Genomic DNA, 15295 nt, shown 5'->3' with positions numbered 1-15295 from the left:
ACTAATATAGTATTGTTCAAATAGTGTTTGCCCATTGAGCCAGTCACACATTTGGAGCCTGAGCTGCCTCATAGAGCTGTTCTGGGGGTAAAATGGAGGAAAGAGAATGCTTTGTGTCTGCACTGGGAAGAATGATAGGGTGTATAAATAAATAAGAAAATATAAAATGTTGCTACCTTTGAAATCAGTTTAAAACACCCTGGAGAGGGAGAAAGGGCAAGAGAGAGAAAGGGCAATCTCAATTGATTCTGCCTCTTACTGTAACCCCATCTTATATGTCTTGTTCATGTAAGTCTCATCAATAAAAAAAGCTGGTACAATTAATCACAGTTATTAGAATGAACCTTGGAGGTTCTTATAATAGGAAGGTTAGATTTGGAGATGGGGTCCAAATAACCCCATTGGGTGACATGAAACTGTCATTGTCTTTTGGACTCCCATAGTGTAGTTGTTGCTGAGAAAATAAAACAGAATGGACAGACCCATAGATGTGATCCTAAGCTCCTTAGGGCATGGGTAGTCAACCTGTGGTCCTCCAGATGTTCATGGACTACAATTCCCATGAGCCCCTCCCAGCCTGGCAGGGGCTCATGGGAATTGTAGTCCATGAACATCTGGAGGACCACAGGTTGACTACTCCTGATTTAGGGGACAGACAGGATGCAACACAATAGATACAACAGGTAGTCTCAAGACATGTTAGCCTTAAAATATGTCAGCCTTTAAAAAAGTGAATCAATTGTGGCCTCCTGAAAGAGTGGATTTAAAAAAAATTGTCTGTCTGGTTATTGCATCCAAGAACAACAGTGAAAACATAGATAAAAATCTACCCCCCCCCCCGCTGCCACCATTTATGGCCCTTGCCATGCGCAACATATAAATGCTCATGTTGCAACGACTGTTCAGATGCCACTAGACTCTTGTTCCTCTTCTTCACCACACACTAAAGTTGCTCCCTCTTTGAAATTTGTCCACAATCTAATAACCGTTTTACCTTCGTGGAAAGGTGTGATGCAGAATGCTTGAACCAGCACCGCATGACACACTTCAGGCACCATTTCCACATTCCACTGACCTTGTACCTATTTTATTTATCTAGTACTGAAAACAAAACAAAAAAAAAAGAGATGAGACTTCATTGAAATAATCATAAAGCTATTTTTCCTATACTAACGACAGCTTTGGGGCATGTTTCTATGGAAACCGTTTTCCTTATGTGCTTCTCTATAGCTAAAGGTCTCAAATGGACCTTCTGTCTACTTATTGCCGGTATAAACTGCAGAGTCTGTACAGTGATCTCTAACACAGATCAGCTCAGTCTCCTGAAATGTGTCAGAAAACATTATCAGGAGGCAAACACCAGTTATTGCAGATTCCCATAAATTTCTAGCTAATCAGGTCCTTAGTGGCAAGTTGGCAACTGAAGTGCAAGCTCTATATCAGGAGGTATTTTTCTCCCTATTATTATTATTATTAGAGGTCATTTTCCTATCCTAAGCTGCAAAGCAAAAAGCAGCGATGAATTCACCTATTATGCTCGATTTAAATGTATTTGTACTGAATAATTTAAATAGTGCTCATGGTCCTTCACATGGTTTTTAGCTGAAAATTAACCCAATCCTTGTTGACGTACACTGAGTATAAATAGTCTCCACTTCTGGTCATTAATTAAACCACAACCTGCCACAATAAATATACATATATACGTGTATGTGTGTGTGTGTGTGCAAAATGGGTCATGCATAGAACAGATATAATACATCAACAGACTAGATAAATAATTGTTGAAGCTTATTAACATACAAAAACATGACCAAATTCAAATGCCCGACATAATGGGAATTTAGAATGTTATTCACAGGAGACTGCAGCCAAAGCTCTTCGGACACTGCTGTAAGTCACTTTTGCCAGTAGACAAAGGAAAAGTTTTTGAATTAATCTGTGCAGCCCACTGAGCTTCTCAAAGGACTACTCTTTGGGAACAGGGACACCCAAGAGGAAAGGGGGGGGGGAAAGCAAGGGAGTACAGTGGGAAGGGGAAGCCAGCAACAACACAATCCCTTCTGTTAGTCGAAGTCACTCACTGGGCAATGGTAAGAATGCTTTCTGGAAGTGAGCCCCGTTGAAAAGATTTAAGAAGGATTCTCTGCAGATCTGCTTAGGGTTGCTCTCTGACTAAGCAAGCCTCAGCAGGTATACTTAGAATCTTGCTCTGGTTCACACAATGTGGCTGACTCCTATTAAAGAAGAAAATGACTTTTGGGATGAACCCAATATTTTCAGCCTGTTCCAATTCCAATATTTTCAGCCTGTTGTTTTAGGATGCTTTGGGCTGATCCTGCGTTGAGCAGGGGGTTGGACTAGATGGCCTGCATGGCCCCTTCCAACTCTATGATTCTATGATTCAAATTATTCTCCGTGGGTTTTAGCTTTATCAGTGACATGGACTTAATAGTTTGGACTTTAAAAAAGAAATCTTATACTCCTTCCTCCCAGGTAGAATCCACTGTAGGTATGTTATTCTTATTCTTTAGCAAAGGTCACCATTAATAAAATGTTTATGGGGGCTGTTGACACACTGATTAAACAACTGCTCTTTCATCAATCGATTCATCATATGTACAGCAATTTGCACATTACCGAATCCTCAATATGAGCATCTTTTCTGAGATGCTGATGGAGGTGCAACATAATAACCTTATTGAAATGCCATTTTTAATATTTCCTTTTTCATTCCCTATTGACAGAGCCACAATAGCCCCAAAGGATAAACAAACATACCCTTGATTTGCAGTCACATGAATTAAAATTGTAATTAACCTGCTGATTAAATGGATTACAACTGATTGGCCTAGCATGTTGTATACACCAGTGGTCCCCAACCTTTTTATCACTGGGGACCAGTCAACACTTGACAATTTTACTGAGGCCCGGGGGAGGGTAGTCTTTTGCTGAGGGATGTCACTCCTGCTGCCTGAGCCCCTGATCCACTTGCTTTCCTGCCGGCGCCCCGGACTTCCCACCACCCATTGGGGGGCACTGCCAGCAGCAGCTGCACAGCGCCACGCCGAGGGGGAGCCCCAGCCATGGCAGCCACTGGAGAGCACCAAAGGTGAGCAGGCGGCAAAGTGGCAGGGCAGCCCCCAAGGCAGCAGCCAGGGAGGAGGATGAGGAGGAGCCGCGGCCCGGAACCGACTGAACCACGGACCGGTCCCGATCCCCGGACCAGAGGTTGGAGACCACTAGTATATACCACTTAACAGTTGCTGCAGTTCCAAGTGTGCATATTCACTTCTTTTTAAACATCATACAATCCTTTGGCTTTTAAACTTAGTATGTAAAATTAGATGTCTGTTCTGCAATATAAAATATGTAAAACATTTGACAGATGTTACTATATATACCTATCTACCCATATTATAAGATAAATAGATCTAGTTCTTAGGGCTTATAAAAACCGTTCACCTGATCACTTCAGAGTGATCATGAAGCTGAATTATATTTAACTAGCAAGAAAGCCCATTGCAACCAGGAATGCAATGGGCGCTAGGACCCAGGGGACACCAGGAGGTGCTTTTTTTTTCTGCTGCGTGGAGCTGTGAAAGGCTCCTACAGGGTTTTTTTTTTTCTGCTGCTTGGAGCTGGGAAAGGCTCCTACAGGGTTTTGTTTTCTGCTGCTTGGATCTGCGAAAGGCTCCTACAGGGTTTTTTTTTCTGCTAGCTCTCGTGGGCGTGCCGGCTTGGAGCTCCTACAGGGGTTTTTTTTCCTGCTGCTTGGAGCTGGGAAAGGCTCCTTCAGGGTTTTGTTTTCTGCTGCTTGGAGCTGCGAAAGGCTCCTACAGGGTTTTTTTTTCTGCTGCTTGGAGCTGTGAAAGGCTCCTACAGGGGTTTTTTTTTCTGCTGCTTGGAGCTGCGAAAGGCTCCTACAGGGTTAATTTTTTTCTGCTGCCTCTCGTCGGCGCGGCGGCTTGGAGCTCCTACAGGGGTTTTTTTTTCTGCTGCCTCTCGTCGCGCTAGCGGCGAAAGGCTCCTCCGGGGGTGTTTCTTTTTTTTCTGCAGCTTCTCGGCGGCTGGAGTCTTGTGTTGTGTTTGCGGCGGGGGCTTCCTTGGGGCCGGCCTGACGCGGTGAGAGACGCTTCGCGCCTCTCACCGCGTCAGGCCGGGAGCAACTGCGAGCCGCGCTGAGCGCGGCTTGCAGTTGCTGGGGCTGGGAATCGGAGGGACCAATCGGCAGGCGCTTCGCGCCTGCCGTTTGGTCCCTCCGGTTGTCTGTCATGAGGAAGGGTCCAATCCGGACCCTTCCTCATCCCGGACACATCCCGCCCCAGAACCCCTTACTGTTTTATTTAGTCCGTGGCGCCCGCGGCGCCACGGGCGGTGTACAGATCAGGCCACAGTCCATCAATTGTCTACTCGACTGGCTTTGGCTCTCCAGGGTCTCAGGCAGAGGTCTTTCACATTACCTCTTCTTTTAAACTGGAGATATTGAGGATTGAACCTGGCACCTTCTGTATGCAAACTGGTGCTTGAATGGTTCTGCAGGGCCTGTAAAATGGAGATGTTCCACCAGGGCCTTTGGTTGAAGCCCAACATAACATCTGCACTATGCTGCCCTCCCCACCAAAGTCCTAATCTACACATCATCTAGGGCTGAAATGACCCTCCCACCTCCTCTTTCCTTCTCTTCCAAAAAGAAGAAAATTTAGGCAAGTGACGATTGTAATGTGTTTTTAGATTTTTATATTATATATATATATATATATATATATATATATATATATATATATATATATATATATATATATGTAATATCTCATTTTACTATGATACAATCCAAGTCTCAGGAAATGGGGCAGAAAATAAATATAATTATAAATAAATAAATAAAAATAAATAAATGCAGGCTCTTCCACTGAGTTACAGCCCTTCCCCTAAAAGTTTCATCCAAGAAGTTCTTTTTTCTTAGGCTTATCAAAGGAGTTACTGGCTCTATGGAGCTGTAGATGAAGAGAAATCTTAGGTAGCAGATTTTGGGAATAATCTTTCATTGACTGGGGTTCAAAGCCACTGCCAATTGGAACAGACTGAGTTGATGGCCCAGTGACCTGACTATATAGGTCAGTTTCATGTGTAGTGAGTTTGACTTAAACAGATATATGAGAGTAGATGGGCTACATATTTGTTATGGATTATTCAGGTTTGGATGCATTTGCAAGATTGATTTTTGTATAGCACAAGATGTGGGCTCATGAGGAATTGGAGGAGATGGAATAATATAAAAATAACACCTCTAACCCCCCCCCCCCCGATTCTCTAAACTTCCAAATTCTAGATTACACTGATTTCCCTCTCCCTTCCCCTTTAATTGAAACTCAAGTGCTCTCCATAGCATCTTTCCTGAGTTATATTAAGTCTTTCCCCCTGATTATTATGAAGCCTCCCCCCACACCTTCATTTTGCTGATTATTCTGACAATGTATCCCTTGTTTTGTATATTTTAGCAGCCTCACAAGGACTTAGAGTTGACAGCTCTGTGATGGAGCTGGGAGTGGGTGAGATTTGGGATGGGGTGGGGACCTCAGTGGAGTCTAATGCTATGGAGATCACTCTCCAAAGCAGCCATTTTCTCCAGGGGAACTGATCTCTTTAGTCTGGTGATGAGCTGGAATTCCATGGAGTGGGGTAGGTCTCACCTGAGGACTGGTATCCCTACAGGGATTAGAAGGTACAAGTTGTGGGTAGAGCCCACAACAAAATGTTGCCAGTTTCTTTAGTTTGCTCCTTATATCCCTAAGATTCAGTCCTTCATGCTCTTTCTACTATGGGATGTGAATTCTAAAACAGAAGAAGAGACAGCTAACAACCCTACAGCTTTTGTTGTTGTTAATCCAGACATGGAAGATAAGTTATAGCTGTAAAGACTGAAGGATAAAGATGCTCAATCTCCCACCATTGCAACTTGGGGGTCTGTTGACCAATCACATTATAAAATATTTGGCAGGTTGTTTGATGAGATTTTACTTTGGGTATGTTTAATGATGCAAAATAACATAATTTCATATAACTTTCCAGCAAGTTCCCCCACCCATAAGGGAAACATCATGGTCTTTAATGTAAAAGAAAACACCCTTTCACATAGACTTACTCAGGAAAATCCAGCTGCAAAAGCAAATTGAAAGAGCATTATCCACTGTGTGCAGAATGAGCCAAAGTTTGTGTCCACTGGCACCTTTAAGACTAACATTTTTTAACTTCAAGATATAAGCTTTCATGTGCACATGCCCTTTGAGACATATCCCTATCCTGATATATGCCAGAGTTGGCCTTGTCATCAATGAAAAAGACAAGGGGACTGTTCAAATCAAGAATATTTTGCACAGGCGGTGGTGATTATCCCCAAAAGTCACACCGCTCCTCCAGGGTTCTAAACCAGTCCTTGTGATTATCCAATATTATTATAAAAAGTCTGTAGAAGAGACCTGTGGTGATACATGGCTTATATGCTACCATAAACGTGTGTCACCTGATATCATGAACATTGGTGGCTGGTGATTCAAATATGAAGAGAGGCTAGTGTAAGGGAAGGGCCCCTTAAAAAATGGTTCCGGGCAACTACAGGAGAACATGAGGTCTATCAGGGTAACGTCATCTTATCTTATACATAATAAAACCTTGTACTCAGTGTATAGTTGCCTTGAAGCTTCATCCGATTCAGCCTCTTCCCTTAAGTGCCTTCTTGTAACACCTCACAAAGGCTTTAACAGGAACACAAGAGTCACTCTCTTATCAACTAGCAGTGGTCCCCAACCTTTTTATCACCAGGGACTGGTCAATGCTTGACAATTTTACTGAGGCCCCGGGTGGGGGTAGTCTTTTGCCGAGGGATATCGCCACCACCAGCCCCTGTTCTGCTTGCTTTCCCGGCGGCACCCCTGACTTCCCACCGCCCACTGGGGGGTGCTGCCAGCAGCACCTGTGCAGTGCCAGCCAAGGGGGAGCCCCATCAATGGCGGCCACCAGAGAGCACCAAAGGTGAGCCAGTGGCAGAGTGGCAGGGCAGCCCCCGAGGCAGCAGCCGGGGAGGAGGACGAGGAGGAGCCACAGCCCGGTACCGACTGATCCACGGACCGGTCCCGGTCCCCAGACTGGGGGTTGGGGACAGCTGAACTAGGGAGTTTCTTGTTATTCTGTAGGCAGCCATGTACATCATGAGGAAAAGCAGCTCTGGCTGCCTCTGCCTACTTTCTCTTTTTTAATCTTGAAATGATGACATCTAACTGCACAGGTACACATGAGAACTTCGACTTATCTGTGGAAGAAATTAGGTCACTTTAATGATCTGGCCATGAGATATACATGCCTTTAACCGTGGCCAAGAGAATTTTGTGCCCTGACCACAGAGAAACCAAAGCTACGGTGAGCCCCAGCACAAATGTAATTTATTTTCTAACCCTCAGCCAGCCTAGAACCCTGTACTGTGCCAGCCAGATGCTTCAGAGAAGTCTTACAAGCTGGACAAGGACAGGGCTGCTTGACATGGCATCCAAACTGAATGTTGGGGGAAAAAGCCAGAGAGAGGGCTGACTCATGTTCAGATGATATTCAGTCACAAGCAGCTTAACTCTCAAGCAGTTGCTCTCATGTCCATCTTCTCAACTCCCCTGCTTATTACTGTTGTTTGATCACTTATCATCTGCCTTCCTCACAGAGACTCCAGATGGATTCCATAGGCTAAATCAAGTACACGTGTGGTGTAGAAACTGCCTAGTCGGGAGTGTAATTACAGCTCCTTTTCCAATGCATCTATCTGACCATTTCATTGCAGTACAGTTCTACTTACCTATGCAAAAGGCCCTCTTGCATCATTCGATTTTGTGTTGTTTGTGGGAAGCTAGGGGAGTGGGAGCCCTCCTAACCTCACTGGGGAGGCTATTCCATAAGGTGGGGGCCGTAACAGAGAATGCATCTGCACAGGCGGTTATCGATTTTGCTCACTTGCAGGATGGTACCTGCTGGGATGAGCGAAAATGATATGGTGAACTGCAGGTGAGATGGACCAAGGCCATGAAGGATTTTGCATCTGGTAATCAGTACCTTGAATCAACCCAGTAATCCGTAGGCAGTGGAGTGACTGAAGAATGGGAAGGGTACGCGCGTTCTGCCTAGCTTCCAATAATAATCCAGCTGCAGCATTCTGAACTAACTGGAGCCCCTGAATTTACTTTAAGGGGAGACCTACGTAGACTGCATTACAGTAGTCCAGTCTCGATGTTATCATGGCATGGATCCAAGTTGCCAGACTGGCCAAGTCAATGTAGGAGGACCTCTTACAGGCTAAACTGAACTGGACAAAAACAATTTTGTGGGTGCATTAACTTGCTTCTCCAGCAGTTACTCCAGGGTTCTTAATCGAGGCAAAAAGTGTTAGATGAGCTCCATTAAAATGGGAAGTACAAGGTCCTTTGAGACATCTGGCTTCTTCACCAGCACTACTTCTGTCTTGTCTAGCTAGCTAGCTAATTCAGTTTGTTGTCTGCCAGCTATTTGATCACAGGACCTCAGGCAGTAGCTCGGAAAGACCAGGAGATTTTGATAGAATGGTGGGAAGCTTGTAGTCATCCACATATTGATGTCATTGTGCTAGCGAAGCAGGGAAACCTCACACTCACCCAGACAGGGAAAGTACTGTAGGGGTGGACAAGCTCCTGAGGTATGAACCAGTCCCAGTCCCAGAGTGCAGTTTCCTTTTGAGTCTGGACTTGAAATTGATAAATGGTTAAAGGTTAAGTGAGTCACCTTGGGTTCTTCTCCCCCCCCCCATCTCAGTAAAAGCTGCTTGCCCTAACCTCTGACTTTCAGCTTTAAATTGTTATTGTTCTGATTCCTCATGTTTGAGGCTTAGGGTGGAAGTTAGATGCCCACAACTTATATTCCCCTTGCTCTTCAACAGGAGCACTGTTAAATCAATCCCATAACACTGTGAAATTGGAAACTAAAGTTTTGATCCTAGAACACTGGATTACAGTACCCTCATTGAGCTGGGTGGAAGGAGAAGATCAACTTCTCCTCACCTCCTGACCTGTTCCAAGAGTTGTCTATAGGCCATTTGACTTATGCTGAATGGAAACAAACAGCAAGCCACTTGTTTCCGTTTGTCTATTAATGTGGGGGTCATCAACCCCCTGTCTGCGGCCTGGTACCAGGCCGCAAAGGCCTCAGTAATGGGCTGGCGGTGGCCGTGCCTGCCTCTCCCCCCCCCCCCCGCAGCGAGAAGTTCACCAGGCCATGAGTGAAGCAGCTGCCAAAGCGGCTGCTTCGCTCACAGCCCGGCTAGCTTCTTGCTGTGAGAGGCGGGGGAAGAGGCAAGCGCAGCCACCGGAATGCCGCCAGACCCAAACGTACATGAGCGGAGCTGCCGCACATGCGTGTTAGCGCCCCCTGGTGGTAAAAAGGTTGGGGACTGCTTTATTAATGGACCGTAAGGACTGTGCATTAGCAATCCTAAAACACTAGGGCATATCCCTTCTACTGTTCATTTGTTTATTATTTATTGTATCGATTTGTATACCACCCCTCATGGACTAGCCATCTCAGGGCAGTGATCAACACTCTCGATGTACATCAGTGATAAAACAGTAGAATTTTAATGATCAATGAACCAATAAAACAATGAACCAATAAAACAATAACATTAAACAGATGTCAGCACCACAGTAAATGCATTTCGACTTTCAAACTGTCCTGGCAAAAGCACTCTGTCTTGTAGGCCTTACTTAGCATTTTCCCTCACCCGCAGGAATTCTCTAGGCATATAGAAATCTCCCTCCTCCTTGTGCCAGACCCTGTTGTGTGGTTTTAAAATCTATATGGAGGGATCAGACACAGCACTATCACATGGCATGGAAGAAGGCTTGATGAATTACAATGGGCACATCCTTTGGAAATCCCACCCCAGCTCCTAAAAATCTCTCCCTCTAGGATTCTCTAGACTTTCAGGACCATGCTGACTGATTTCTTGGATTATTCTTGGGGAGGATGATGGCTTGGTGATAAAATTCCTGCTTAACATGGAAAAGTCCCCAGTTAAACCTCAGGCATCTCCAATTAGAAAGGTCAGTCAGCAGGTGATGTGAAAAAACCTCCATCTGAGATGCTGGAGAGCTGCTACAAGCCCTGAGTAGGCAATTATGGCTTTGATAGACCCATGACTTGACTCAGCATGAGGCTACCTACATGTTCTTCACCATCTTGAACTGGCACGCAACACTTCTGCCTTTTCAGAGCATCTTCAGAGCATCATACCATTTTGGGAAATCCTGTTTATATTTGTTGACTTACATTTTTATTTGCATGGCAGAGTAGTGCTCCCTTCGATGGCTCCATGATTCTTATTTCATCATTCATACAGAGGGCCGCTCATTGACTGTTAGATATAGTGGCAGGTTGGGAACCCAAAGGGCATCATAGGTGAGAGGAAACAATCTGGAAATCCCACCTTACCTCTCACATTCTCCCCTTCCATTCTTGGGGCCTTGAGTTGTATTTCCCCTCTGCATTCTTCCCTCTCTTTGTCAGCCAGCTGTTCTTAACATTCTATTTCTTCCTGAACTACTTTCTATCTTCAACAGATTGTTTTTTTTCAGAATCCCCCCTTTTCTTGGATTAATTTATAAGACATATAATTTAATGGAATAGGCTGCCTAAGGAGGTGGTGAGCTCCCCCTCACTGGCAATCTTCAAGCAAAGGTTGGATACACACTTTTCTTGGATGCTTTAGGATGCTTAGGGCTGATCCTGCGTTGAGCAGGGGGTTGGACTAGATGGCCTGTGTGGCCCCTTCCAACTCTATGATTCTATGATTCTATGTTTAATTTTTATACTGCCACTTCTAGCTTGTTGAAGCTCACAACAATTGATAAAATACAACCAACAAGAATAAATCATACAGCTAAAAAACCCATTCCCACCCATGCATTCTCTCTCAAAAAAAAGAGAAAACCCACGGTCCAACACCCACCCACCCCCAAAAAAATACCAAGCTGGCAATTGTTGCTGTATGGACCCCAGTGGAGATGTAACCTAGGACAGGATACCAGAGGAGGGGGCAGATCTCCCTCACCGGCCTCAACCAAACGCCTGGTGGAAGAGCTCCGTCCTGCAGGCCCTGCGGAACCAAAGAAGTTCCGCCAGGGCTCTCAGCTCTTTTGGGAGTTCATTCCACCAGGCTGGCACATCTTTTTTTGTGCATAGCTTGGGAATTTCTCCAGCACTGTTGTGCTGTTTTAGTTGTTTATATTGGGGACCAGCAAGTTTATGCTGAGATATAATGGTGATGCTGATAGAGCAGACTACTAAAATACTAAAACTGTGAGGTTCATTGACGCATCTTTCCGTTCTCTTTTGGACAAAATAATACATTTCTTAATAACATTTTTTTTGTTTCAATTTTTGTTTTGGTTACTTGACTAGAATACTGTTTCCATCTTCCCAGTCCTTTTCTTTTCTTTTTTACATACGTGCAGAATACTCATTGAAGCTTTATAGATGCAAGATTCAACATGAAAAGGGGACAGACATTTTCCTGTGAAGTGAAAATTTTTAAATTAACATTTAGGCAGTGGCTTTGCTGCGTCTTCTCCTTCCTACCATTCATTTCTGTTCCTAGCAAGCTGCATGAAAGAGGGAATTAAGATTGCCAGAAGTGAAATAGCAGAACACTTAGATGACTTGCTATTTAAAACATAAGCTCATTCACTCCTGCAGAATTCTGGCCCAAGCTGCCCTTCCCTCTGTCATTCTACCCCAGAGCCATGTAGGACACCTGCTATTTCTCCGATGAAGCTATACCTTTTTGTCTGTCATTGGGACGGTATGAAGCCCTTGCTCTGAACCCATTGTGGCAGGATGCTGCCAACAGCAACAATAGCTGCATGAGCCCTACACACTGTGTGGAAAGCAGTGTGTGTGGAGGGGTGTGGCTGAGAGAAGGTGGTGTCACTTTGCCTGATTTCATATGGCTTATGTCACAATTGTGGTTTCTTCACCAGTTTGGTGTAGTGGTTAGGAGTGCAGACTTCTAATCTGGCAAGCCAGGTTTGATTCCCCGCTCCTCCTCCACATGCAGCCAGCTGGGTGACCTTGGGCTTGCCACAGCACTGATAAAGCTGTTCTGACCGAGCAGGAATATCAGGGCTCTCTCAGCCTCATGCACCTCACAGGGTGTCTGTTGTGGGGAGAGGAAAGGGAAGGCGAAGTAAACTGCTTTGAGACTCTTTCAGGGAGAGAAAAGCAGCATATAAGAACCAACTTCTTCTTCTTCTTCTGTGGGGTCTGAGAAGGCTACTACACAAAACTGACAAAACTCGGTGTGCTCCTGTTCCTTTCAGTGTCATTCGCACTGCCTGCTCGCTAGTGTCTTTGCAAATAAACAGATTATTACAAAGGAACCATAAATGCCTGGTACTCTCACTGTTTCACTCCTAAAGGAAACCTACAGTGCAAAGTCTGCCCTGAATACTGCAAAAAAGAAAGAAAGAAAAAGGGAGCATGAAGCAATATGAAGTAACAGTGAAAGGGATATCCCCACAGGGAGCCTAGTAACTATAAATACTTTTGGAGAGAAAAGGTGACCAGAGGCAATGTACTTAACTGCCCCTGATCACCTTGCACTCTGTTTCACACCCAGCTTCTCAGCTTATGCAAGCTGCCAGAAGATTTAGGTGTGTGGGGGGTGGCCTGGGTCCCTCCCTCCTAAATACCCAACACCATCTCTTTGCACATTTGCAAGAGACCTTTAGCCTCAGTCCCTGGGGCTTACCTCACCCCCAGCACTAGCAGCAGCTGTCTTAGTCCAAGTACAGCTGCAACAAGCTTTCGGGTGGGTTCCCTCCTGAGCCTGGGCAGGCACTCCAGCTCTCAGACACCCTTTCATATTCTCTCCAGTTGGGCGCTAATGGAGAAAGCAGGCCCAGTGCCCCTGGAGGGGAACTGGTTCGACAGTCTCCTTAACCACGCTTTGGGTTGAGTGGAAATTCTTTTTCTGTGGCAGGCAAGTTTGCCACTGGCAGCTGCTAATCTTCTAATTAAGAGCATGGAGGGAGTGCATGACTCATTCCCCATGAGGAAGTCAGCACAGCACAGCACATGGCGGTCTCCGGCCAGATCCCAGGGTTAGCAAGGCAACGCAAGGGGAAAGGAAGCTAATTGACATCTGGGGGCCATTTGGCCAACCTTGCTAGTTTCCACAGCTGCTTACAACAGGCCTGAGACCTCAGTTAACCAACAGCAAGAGAAGAGGAGGAATCACCAAGATATGGGATGTCTCCTTTTCTGGCACTTTCCGGTTGGAGCTAGCATGGGAAGGGTCCCCTGTACCACCCCAAAGCCAGGCTAAGTCTGATGAGGTTTCAGTGACTTTTGTAGTCTGTCAGTGTTAGAATTCAGAAGGTTGTCTGAAGAATCCTTAGGAAGATGATACCTGTACGATAACGTGCTTATTATAAGGTCCATACACACGAGGAGTCCCTGTGCTGTCCCTCGAGTGTTGTCCTCCTGGGCTCTCAGCACTGCACCCAGAAGACTGTGTTTTGTCCTTGCTGTTACCTCCTGACTCAAGCATGCTTTGCCAAGGCTCAAAGAGCTCCTCTGCCCATTAGGCTGCAATGGACAGCGCTGCATGCAGACTCCTCCAAACCGCAGAAGCTCTTTCATTCGCTTTGCACTTGCTACTGTGCACTTTGGATACCCATTTTGGGATTTCTGTTCTCCTCTTCACTTTAACATTGTTGCTGGCCTTGCCCCAACCAGTCTAAGCTAAGTGTTCTCCTCCTACACTTCTTCCAGCATGACGCGGCCTCTGTCTAAAGCCTGCAAGGTGTGGTGCCTCACAGAACCTGGGCAATGTACTTGAGTGTGAAGGGGCCCCGTTGAAGCACCTTGTACCTGAGACACCAGAGGAGGGGGGAGAGATTATCTTGCCCATTGTCATCTTCCTGGCTGGTCTGGGTCAAGCTGCCATCCTAGGTAGACTGGTTGAGGCCAAGGCAGTAGCTACAATTCAGGTCTGTCTGTAGCACTGTGAGAAGAAAAAGCAGAGGACTCTCTGCATCATTCTCCTCTGAGTCTGAACTCCACTTCACCTTTTCTAAACCAGATAGCCAGGCCCCAGAATAACGAATAGTAACCAACATTCTTAGTTTTTCCTAAGAGACAGCCAGCATGATATAGTGGTTAGAATATCGGTCTAGGATCTGGAGATCCAAATTCAAATCTCTGCTCTGCCATGGAAGCTTGCTTAGTGACTGGGGCCACTCTCAGCCAAACCTACCTCCCAAAGTGGGGAGGATAAAATGTAAAAGGGGCAAATGTTGTGAAGGATATTTGAAGTTAATTAATTATTTTTTATTTGTTTACATTATGCTAACAAAGGAAGGTCTCTCTAAGGGTCAAACTCAGCCTTGTCACTTTGTATCTGAAGTATTGAAGGGAGCTCCAATAGAAGACAAATTCCAGCTGTGCCAACAAGATTCCTTCTGGAGAATAAAATCTAAAATGGCCTCAGAGCAGCATTGGATACCAAGAATCCAAATCCAACTGAAACGGAAAACTGAAACCAGTTCTTTACACTATGACACACAGAGACAAAGAAAGGAGCTGATGTCCCGGGATCATGGCTTACTGCAGAGAACCAGGAAGCCAGGTGGGGGGAATAGAGAAGTTTTTAGTTAAGATATTTTTGGAGCTAGAATAAAAAGGGAAGATAATTTGGATATGAGTCTAAGTATTAAGGCTCTTTTGCCACTGACATCTTTCTTTCTTTCTTTCTTTCTTTCTTTCTTTCTTTCTTTCTTTCTTTCTTTCTTTCTTTCTTTCTTTCTTTCTTTCTTTCTTTCTTTCTTTCTTTCTTTCTTTCTGTGACTGGGGTTATGTCCATCCATTTTCTCCAGGTGGGGGAGGTTTGCAGGACAGGGGTGCATGTGTGTGTGGGGCGGGGGACATTTTGCTCTGGGATCCCTTCAACTCCCCTTTCCTTCTGCGTGATCTAAATACAAGGGCAGCAGAAACCAGGGAAGATCTTTTATTTGCAGTCTATGGCCCTGGGCCATTCCATTCTAGCACTGGAAGCCTGGCGCTTCTTGGGCTGGCTGGTGGGCTGTCTCCCCAGGCCAAGGGTGCTCAGACATCTGCTGATGTCAAGAAACCCAGGGAGACAGGACTTGGTGCCCTGGTTTTAAGAGCGGTGGCCTCTAGTCAGGAGAACCAGGTTTGATTCTCCACTCCTCCACAGGAAGTCAGC

The 15295-nt window shown here is 45.4% G+C and overlaps 1 long non-coding RNA gene across 1 annotated transcript in view; it reads right to left on the bottom strand.

Annotated features, from left to right (window-relative positions):
• The window catches only part of LOC143840179 (uncharacterized), a 35178-nt gene that overhangs the window by 5208 nt on the left and 14675 nt on the right, over positions 1 to 15295 (bottom strand). The gene's annotated exons all lie outside the window — the stretch shown is intronic.

This window comes from Paroedura picta, chromosome 6 (assembly GCF_049243985.1).
Source record: "Paroedura picta isolate Pp20150507F chromosome 6, Ppicta_v3.0, whole genome shotgun sequence".
NCBI lineage: Eukaryota > Metazoa > Chordata > Lepidosauria > Squamata > Gekkonidae > Paroedura > Paroedura picta.
Note: the sequence above shows the minus strand (reverse complement) of the source record. Positions and strands in the feature narration are given on the sequence as shown.